Here is a 10,108-nt window from a genome sequence, read left to right on the forward strand (position 1 = left end):
AGGCCCTGCCCCAGCTGAGATCAGAGCCCCCTCGTGCCGGGCGCTGCACAGACACATGGGGCGAGAGAGACAGGCCCTGTCCCAGCTGAGATCAGAGCCCCCTCGTGCCGGGCGCTGCACAGACCCACGATGAGAGAGAGAGACACGCTCTGCCCCAGCTGAGATCAGAGCCCCCTCGTACCGGGCGCTGCACAGACCCACGATGAGAGAGAGAGACATGCTCTGCCCCAGCTGAGATCAGAGCCCCCTCGTGCTGGGCGCTGCACAGACCCACGATGAGAGAGAGACACGCTCTGCCCCAGCTGAGATCAGAGCCCCCTCGTACCGGGCGCTGCACAGACCCACGATGAGAGAGAGAGACACGCTCTGCCCCAGCTGAGATCAGAGCCCCCTCGTGCCGGGCGCTGCACAGACCCACGATGAGAGAGAGAGACACGCTCTGCCCCAGCTGAGATCAGAGCCCCCTCGTGCCAGGCGCTGCACAGACACATGGGGTGAGACAGGCCCTGCCCCAGCTGAGATCAGAGCCCCCTCGTGCCGGGCGCTGCACAGACACATGGGGTGAGAAAGGCCCTGCCCCAGCTGAGATCAGAGCCCCCTCGTGCCGGGCGCTGCACAGACACATGGGGTGAGACAGGCCCTGCCCCAGCTGAGATCAGAGCCCCCTCGTGCTGGGCGCTGCACAGACACATGGGGAGAGAGAGACAGGCCCTGCCCCAGCTGAGATCAGAGCCACCTCGTGCCGGGCGCTGCACAGACACATGGGGTGACAGAGAGACACGCTCTGCCCCAGCTGAGATCAGAGCCCCCTCGTGCCGGGCGCTGCACAGACACATGGGGTGAGACAGGCCCTGCCCCAGCTGAGATCAGAGCCCCCTCGTGCTGGGCGCTGCACAGACCCACGATGAGAGAGAGAGACACGCTCTGCCCCAGCTGAGATCAGAGCCCCCTCGTGCCGGGCGCTGCACAGACCCACGATGAGAGAGAGAGACACGCTCTGCCCCAGCTGAGATCAGAGCCCCCTCGTGCCGGGCGCTGCACAGACCCACGATGAGAGAGAGAGACACGCTCTGCCCCAGCTGAGATCAGAGCCCCCTCGTGCCGGGCACTGCACAGACACATGGGGTGAGACAGGCCCTGCCCCAGCTGAGATAAGAGCCCCCTCGTGCCGGGCGCTGCACAGACCCACGATGAGAGAGAGAGACACGCTCTGCCCCAGCTGAGATCAGAGCCCCCTCGTGCCGGGCGCTGCACAGACCCACGATGAGAGAGAGAGACATGCTCTGCCCCAGCTGAGATCAGAGCCCCCTCGTGCCGGGCGCTGCACAGACCCACGATGAGAGAGAGAGACACGCTCTGCCCCAGCTAAGATCAGAGCCCCCTCGTGCCAGGCGCTGCACAGACACATGGGGTGAGACAGGCCCTGCCCCAGCTGAGATCAGAGCCCCCTCGTGCCGGGCGCTGCACAGACACATGGGGTGAGACAGGCCCTGCCCCAGCTGAGATCAGAGCCCCCTCGTGCCGGGCGCTGCACAGACACATGGGGTGAGAAAGGCCCTGCCCCAGCTGAGATCAGAGCCCCCTCGTGCCGGGCGCTGCACAGACACATGGGGTGAGACAGGCCCTGCCCCAGCTGAGATCAGAGCCCCCTCGTGCTGGGCGCTGCACAGACACATGGGGAGAGAGAGACAGGCCCTGCCCCAGCTGAGATCAGAGCCCCCTCGTGCCGGGCGCTGCACAGACACATGGGGTGAGAGAGAGACACGCTCTGCCCCAGCTGAGATCAGAGCCCCCTCGTGCCGGGCGCTGCACAGACACATGGGGTGAGACAGGCCCTGCCCCAGCTGAGATCAGAGCCCCCTCGTGCTGGGCGCTGCACAGACCCACGATGAGAGAGAGAGACACGCTCTGCCCCAGCTGAGATCAGAGCCCCCTCGTGCCGGGCGCTGCACAGACCCCCGGGGAGAGAGAGAGACACGCTCTGCCCCAGCTGAGATCAGAGCCCCCTCGTGCCGGGCGCTGCACAGACCCACGATGAGAGAGAGAGACACGCTCTGCCCCAGCTGAGATCAGAGCCCCCTCGTGCCGGGCGCTGCACAGACCCACGATGAGAGAGAGAGACACGCTCTGCCCCAGCTGAGATCAGAGCCCCCTCGTGCCGGGCACTGCACAGACACATGGGGTGAGACAGGCTCTGCCCCATCTGAGATCAGAGCCCCCTCGTGCCGGGCACTGCACAGACACATGGGGTGAGACAGGCCCTGCCCCAGCTGAGATAAGAGCCCCCTCGTGCCGGGCGCTGCACAGACCCACGATGAGAGAGAGAGACACGCTCTGCCCCAGCTGAGATCAGAGCCCCCTCATGCCGGGCGCTGCACAGACCCACGATGAGAGAGAGAGACACGCTCTGCCCCAGCTGAGATCAGAGCCCCCTCGTGCCGGGCGCTGCACAGACACATGGGGTGAGACAGGCTCTGCCCCATCTGAGATCAGAGCCCCCTCGTGCCGGGCGCTGCACAGACACATAGGGAGAGAGAGAGACACGCTCTGACCCAGCTGAGATCAGAGCCCCCTCGTGCCGGGCGCTGCACAGACACATGGGGTGAGACAGGCCCTGCCCCATCTGAGATCAGAGCCCCCTCGTGCCGGGCGCTGCACAGACACATGGGGAGAGAGAGACAGGCCCTGCCCCAGCTGAGATAAGAGCCCCCTCGTGCCAGGCGCTGCACAGACACATGGGGTGAGACAGGCCCTGCCCCAACTGAGATCAGAGCCCCCTCGTGCTGGGCGCTGCACAGACACATGGGGAGAGAGAGACAGGCCCTGCCCCAGCTGAGATCAGAGCCCCCTCGTGCCGGGCGCTGCACAGACACATGGGGAGAGAGAGAGACACGCTCTGCCCCAGCTGAGATCAGAGCCCCCTCGTGCCGGGCGCTGCACAGACACATGGGGTGAGACAGGCCCTGCCCCAGCTGAGATCAGAGCCCCCTCGTGCCGGGCGCTGCACAGACACATGGGGTGAGACAGGCCCTGCCCCAGCTGAAACCAGAGCCCCCTCGTGCTGGGCGCTGCACAGACACATGGGGTGAGACAGGCCCTGTCTGAGCTGAGACCAGAGCCCCCTCTTGCCGGGCGCTGCACAGACACATAGGGAGAGAGAGAGACAGGCCCTGCCCCAGCTGAGATCAGAGCCCCCTCGTGCCGGGCGCTGCACAGACACATGGGGTGAGACAGGCCCTGCCCCAGCTGAGACCAGAGCCCCCTCTTGCCGGGCGCTGCACAGACACATGGGGAGAGAGAGACAGGCCCTGCCCCAGCTGAGATCAGAGCCCCCTCGTGCCGGGCGCTGCACAGACACATGGGGTGAGACAGGCCCTGCCTCAGTTGAGCCCAGAGCCCCCTCGTGCCGGGCGCTGTGCAGACACATGGGGAGAGAGAGAGATAGGCCGTGCCCCAGCTGAGACCATGAGTTTTAGGGCGTGTCTAGATGGGAAAGGGGAATTGATCCAAGAGCTGTGTTAGGTGAAAACAGATCCTGAGAACAATATGTGAGAAACCTACCCAGAAAGGGGGAGGGATAGTGTGACGAAGTGGGAGGGTTTCTTGGGTTTTCTGTGTTTTCCAGGGGGTTGCATGCACAGGGAGTGGGACTCAATGTCCTGGGTGTTACTGGTTTAACGAGGTGATAGGAGAGGGAGGTTGTTGTTACAGAGGATCCAGAGAGGGAACTTGGGACCCCAGCCGATAGCCTGGAGGATGGAGACCCCAGCGACTGGTGACCTGGTGCCCTGGAGACGCAGCTCAGGAGTCACAGCCAGTTCTGGCCAGTGGGAGGACAATGGGCTGCAGGGAGAGGACCCCAGTGACCTGACCAGAGGGGCCAGAGGAGAGGAGACCCAGGCCTTCCTGTTTATGACCCTGTTTTCCTGGAGAGAAGACAATGGACAGAGGGGGCTTGGGGACGGGGTATCGGAGGCCCAGCGGGGAAGCAGGGGGGGCTCTGGGCTGGAGAGGGGGAGCAGGCAGAGCCCACCTGGATGCAGGGGGACTGGGATGTGCTGGGCTGAGAGAGTCCAGGCCTGAGGCCCTGAGAGTTTCCTGTGCTGTGTTCAACTCTCAATAAACCCTCCTGTTTTATGCTGGCTGAGAGTCGCTCCAGGCTAGAGAACAGGGGGCATCAACCCCTTCGAGGGGGAGGCCCTGGGGGTCCAGAGCGCATGGACTCCCGGAGGGGCCCATGGCACAGACAGACGTGCTAAGGCTCAGAGAGGTGCGGCTCCAGGAGGTGGAGGGGCCTGACCCCGAAAGAGAGTGGACCCTCGAGAAGGGCTGTCTTGCTGAAGGGGGCACCCCCCACGGACCACATGGGGCCACGAGTGGGCTGAGTCTGTGACAGATAGCTCGGTGGTTTGAGCATTGGCCTGCTAAACCCAAGGTTGTGAGCTCAATCCTTGAGGGGTCCATTTAGAGACCTGGGGTAAAAATCTGTCTGGGGATTGGTCTTGCTTTGAGCAGGGGGTGGGACTAGATACCTCTTGATGTCCCTTCCAACCCTGATGTTCTATGAAAGGCCCTGAAGTGCATGGACAGAGAGAGGGTGTCTGAACGTCTGGTGACAGGATACTGGTCAGAGGCACCTCCTGGGCAAGTGAGGGTCCCTAGGCAAACAAACCCCACTTGAGGATGAACATGCTGAAGTGAGGTCTGGCCCCAGGAACAGCAAATCAAGCGCTTCCAGCTGAAGAGAAGCAATGAGCAGAAGTGGAGCTGGACATGCAGCCGTGGAGAGGCAAAGCTGGTTCTTCTCTGAGGTGACACAACAGCCTGGTAAGTGACCTCCTTTGTTCTTGTTAACAATGCATTTGGTACTAGGTGCACAGAGTAGCACGTACAAGCTCCCAAAGGCTAGTGAGGTGGTAACCTATCGTTTGTTGTAAGTCTTTGGTAACGTTCTGCATTATTCATGCTCCTGGTACAATTTTGGGATTTTCCCTTATAAAGTTCTAAACATTTGAAATGCTCTCTCTTCTCTTGGTTTGCCTCGGCTTCCCCTCACAGTTAGCCTCGCCTTGCCGGCTCACCACAGTAGCGTAACGCACTTTGGAAGTTAAACTGCCTGCGGGCACTTTTAGTGCACGGTATGAATGTCCACATGGAGAATTAGTGCAGAGCCACTAGTGCACTTTCAGTTCTCCCGCTGGCTCAGTGCACGCTAGCTTCCCTGTGGAGACAAGCCCCTGGATTCACCTCTTCCACTGACTGGAGGTAATGAGTCCGTGTACTTCAGCCCTATTTGCAGAGCAAGCCCACACGCTCCAGCCCAGCGGTTCTCACAAGAAAATCTTTGGTGGCCTCAGAGTGCGGCCACCAACTCTCATTGGCGGCTGCTTGGACAATTTTTCCTAAAATACTCAATTAACTTTAGGAAAAACAAATGAATAGGCACATAGCCAAGTCCAGATCATTGTATTTCTCCGTGTAGGGTTTTCACAGACTCAATAATAGAAATAACATACAGTTGTCTCTGTTCGTTACTGGACTACACAGAATAGAAACAAGTAAGCTGCTTTGCATGTTCTTGTCGCTTTTTGTTGTTTCTTTTGGTTGCTTTTTTTTTTTAAGACTTGCTAGCTTGTAAGTGTTTCTGTGAAAAGCGATATTGTATGTTTGTTAATATCACTTTTTACAGCAGCAGGCTGTTAGCTAGTTGGGAGGCTGTGAAAAGTGATATTAACAAGCATACAAATATCACTTCTCACAACAGACTCACTCAGCCCTGGCAAGCTGGGGGACAAATTAAGCCCTGAATGGGGAGGTGGGTAGGGAGGCAACTTGGGGCCAGGGATTGGGGAGTGTGGGGTGAGTCCAGGGACAGCTGCACAGCCGGGGACCAGGGCTGGAGGACACAGTGGGGGCTAGGGGTAGCCTGGGAGGGGGGGGGGTGAGCTTGGGGCCAGCAGTCACTGCCGCATGGCTGGAGGCCAAGGCTGGATTGCATGGCCCCATGGGTGGAGTTTGAAACCCTGCTGCTGGGGGCTAGAGCCCAGGGCCAGAGGAGGTGTTGGGACAGGGGGTGAGCCTTGGGGCCAAGGTCAGGGCTCAAAACCCATGGGCAGGGGATGGAGTCTGCTGCCACACAGCTGCCACCTGCCACCTCAGGTCTGAAGCCCAAGCCCCACCACCTACCTGCCTGCTCTTCCAACGTTTGCGGCTCCAGAGGGGAATGGAGAACAGGGCCCAACCCCTGCTAGCAGCCCTGAGGGAGGGACCACTGCTTTCCCCTCCCTCCATCACCACCCAGGAGGCTGTGACTGCATGAAAAGTGCAGTGGCTGCAGTTGAGAAACACTGCTCTAGCCTCGCAGTGAGGCAAACAATAGCTCCTGCTTCTGTTTACAGGTGAGTTACCTGCCAGCAAACAGATATAAGCAGGGTCTGAATGAATTCTTCCCTGACAGCTAGCTGGGAGGAGGAGACACTTCCAGAGCAAACTGATTTACATGAACACCTACTCTGCTTAGATATCCAACAGATAGAACGGGGCTGCTCAGAATCAACTTTGGCTGGTGTTGGATTACAAGTCACTTTGGTGCTGAGTTCAGGGATGGTGGGGTGCTGTTGCCAATGTTGTTGGCATTATTGTGTGGGTGCAGGGGGCAGGGCTGTGCTTGACTTGTCCCAAATGAGGGGATCACCCTCAGCTGAAAGGACCTCGTTAAGCCAGGAGCTTGAATGCCAGAGCCCTGTGAAAGTAAGAAAGCTGGGGATAGATGTTGTAGTCAGCAGATGTAGACTGTCTCTCAAGGGTCCTCCCTAGTGTGGTTTAATTTGTTCCTTCCGGTGTTCAAAGAAAGAATTAAACAGGTTTCATGAAGAGTCTCTTTGTTATGTTAAATGCCCCATCAGAGCTGAAATCAGATGTGGTAGGACCAGGGCTGGATTACCCAATTGGCAGACTAAGCATGTGTTTAGGGCACCAGCGAAGCAGGGAGCACCAAAAAAAGAGAGAGGTTTTTTAATGAAAAAATTTGATATTTGATATTCATGCTTCATCGAGACAGCTTCGATGAACTGATCCAGAATTTTGCAATCAAAAAAATCTAGAAAGAAGCTATTTTAATTTCAGCAAACATGTAAGTTTTGTATCATTTGAAATTGAAATTTTATTTTACGGTATAGTCTTGTTTTTATTTTGAATTACATAGGGGGGGGCACGATAATCTTTTCAGACTTTAGGGCCTCCAAAGGTCTTAATCCAGCCCTGGGTAGGACTGGGTTCCTGCCCAGCCTGCAAAGAGACGGCTGTGCAGTGACCGTAGCAGAGAGGCAGGTGCCAGCAGAAGGTAACTGACAGTCAGCTGGTGACGGAGCGGCGGGTGCAGTGGAAAGGTGCTACAAGAGGCCAGTAGGATGGCTGGTGGAGAGGGGTGGCATTGAGTGCCCGAGCAGCGGAGCGAGTAAGATGCCGCCTTACCCCACTCAGGGGGAGGTGAACTCTGCAGCTGCACCTCTGAACTCTGGGTCTGCACTGACCAGTGACAGTGACAGCGAGTGGGGTGCAGAGAAGGGCCGGGCCAGGCACATTAAAGGGACTTTTGGGTTGCTGGAGTTAAGACCCCGAGGGGAAAAGGGCACTGCCTGACTTATGTGGGGTGGGTCTTTTGCTCGTGGTTTAGGTTTATGAACCCTGTGTGTGGCGGTTTCCCAAATTAACGCCATTACTTCCCTCCTTTTGTGTCTTTTCTGCACTCGGACTCTGTGCTTGCAAGATGGAAGTTTTGCCTCTCAGAGGCGCCTTGGGGTGTGTGTGTGTAATTTTCCCAGGTCGCTGGGTGGGGGCTCAAGCCAGTTCTGAGTTGTACGATGAAAAGGAACCTCTAGATACTGAACCCGGCCCTGACTGCAGAAGGCTTCCACAGAGATGCGGTAGCTTTGTGTGAGATGATACTTGGGGAAACTGGGTGTCACCTTGCAGCTGTCAGTTGTTGTACTGGACACACAGCTGCAATATGGGACGCTCATGGAAGGGCCCCTGGGCTCTAGCAGTGCCTTGTCTGTGGTTTGCCAGGTTGGCAAAGGATGGGCCTGGCTGCAATTAGTGCGAAGAGAGAGAGGAGCAAATCTCAAACATTTGGATTCTCCCTTTCCATCAGGAGCAACTGGGTTCTCGTATCACCCCAGAAGCACTGGAGCAGGCTTGCACTACGCCATCTGGGACTGGGCAAACCGTGCAAGTTCAGGAGAGCCCCAGCTGCGGGCTGGGAGTGAGCAGCCAGGGGAACCGGGCCTGTTCAGTGAAGTGGTTAACCATGACATTAGACTGGTGCAGGCTTTTAAATGAAGAGACCTCCCCCAGTTGCTGAATGCAAAGCCCAGAATCTGCCCCCATCTCCACAGAGATGTGGCACACCTGTCACAGGTGTAACTCACCTGCTGTATCCTGCAGCATTTGACTTTGTGTGGAGTGTAGTGGATACTCTGTTTCTTTGCACAGGGGCAGAGTGCAGGGCAGCTTAGCCCAATGGCCCCAGGAACATCTAGGACAGGATGTGACAATCCCTGGCCATGCCGGGTAGCTGTTTCTGACTCTGTAGTGTACAGGAAGTTTTCATTGTGGGCAACCTGGCAGGTCACCCCCTAGTCACCCTTTGAGAGCTGAATCAGCCAGAGCACAAGTGAGAGAAGGTGAGAAATACAGGAGAGGGCATGGCTGATGGATGTAGGACCAAGAACTTTGCTTGCTGAGGTCTGGGTCCCAGTCTAGCTTGGATACAGGCTTTAGATTCCTGATTCACCCGCAGTTGAGGTGGGCCCAGTGAGCTGTTAATCCCGGGGCTGCCCTGCGGCTAGCTGGAACTCCCCAGGTGGGGGGTTTGCTGATGGGGTTGTGAAGAGACAGAGCTGCTACTGGGTGACACGCCACGGCTCCGCCATAAGGCTGTGAAACGACCCCCGCAAGCAGATCAGAGGCCGGGGAAGCAGTTCTGAGGTGTGTGCTGAAATACACCATCATGCTGACCCCTCAGAGTTGAATGTAGGGAACAGACACAAAGCGAGAGGGGCTGTGTAGAGAACTTTTCTTTAAAACTTACCCACACTATTCCCCGTGCTGCTGCCAGCGTTTCAGACTCTTACCCTGTTTTCTGAGTGGATTCAATGTTTGTTTTCCCAAGCAAGCAGCCGGTGCTCTCTTCTGGACGGTGATGGGAAGCGATTACCATCCAAGAGCTCCGAGGTTTAACTCGGTCTGGCCAGAAGGCCTTCCCCATGGCTTTGGCCTGGGCTTGTTTGGAGAGTCCAGGCGACCGGTGGGAGTGGGTGATTTAGGGTGAGACATGACATGGCCTTTGCGTTCCCTGCGCCTTTTACAGATGCTCTCTTAGCCCATCATAACTAAACCAAACCCTTGAATTCCTGACCCACCCAGCCACCTGTGGCCATAGGCACCGACTTCTTCTGGGTACTCACCCCCCCTCTGCCCCCGGCCCCACCCTGCCCCCATTCCAACCCCTTCCCCAAAGTCCTCGCCCAACTCTGCCCCTATTCGACTCCTTCCCCAAATCCCCATCCCAGCCCCGCCTCTTCCCAGAGCACGCCCGTTCCCGCTCCTCCTGGAGCTTCCTACAGCTGTTTGGGGCGGCACGGCAAGCGCTGGGAGGAGCAGGGGCCCGGGAGGAGGTGAGATGAGGAGGGGAGCTTGGCTGCCCGTGAGTGCAGAGCACCCACTAATTTTTCCCCGTGGGTGCTCCAGCCGCAGAGCACCCCTGGAGCCAGCACCTAAGTGTGTGGACAGCCCAGCTCAGACAAACACTTAAGGGCCCCCCTGTGCTTTAAATATTCACATGAGCTATGTAAGTGAGAGGGTCACTTTGTGTGACGTGACTCATTAGCTGGTTCTTCCCAGCCCCGAGGGGCCAGCAGCGTAGATCACTCTGCTGATAAACACGTGGCCGGCAATGGGAGCGGAGCAGAGCGGCTCCAATGGAAACAAGCCTACAGACCGCTGAGCCCCCAGTCCTGATCCACAGCCAGTCCCCCGCTAGTCCAGTCTGTTCAGGACCCGGGGACGTCACTGGCCTGGCAAGTTACACGCGCGGGGACGGCTTCCC

Source organism: Gopherus evgoodei, chromosome 6 (assembly GCF_007399415.2).
Source record: "Gopherus evgoodei ecotype Sinaloan lineage chromosome 6, rGopEvg1_v1.p, whole genome shotgun sequence".
Taxonomy (NCBI): Eukaryota; Metazoa; Chordata; order Testudines; family Testudinidae; genus Gopherus; species Gopherus evgoodei.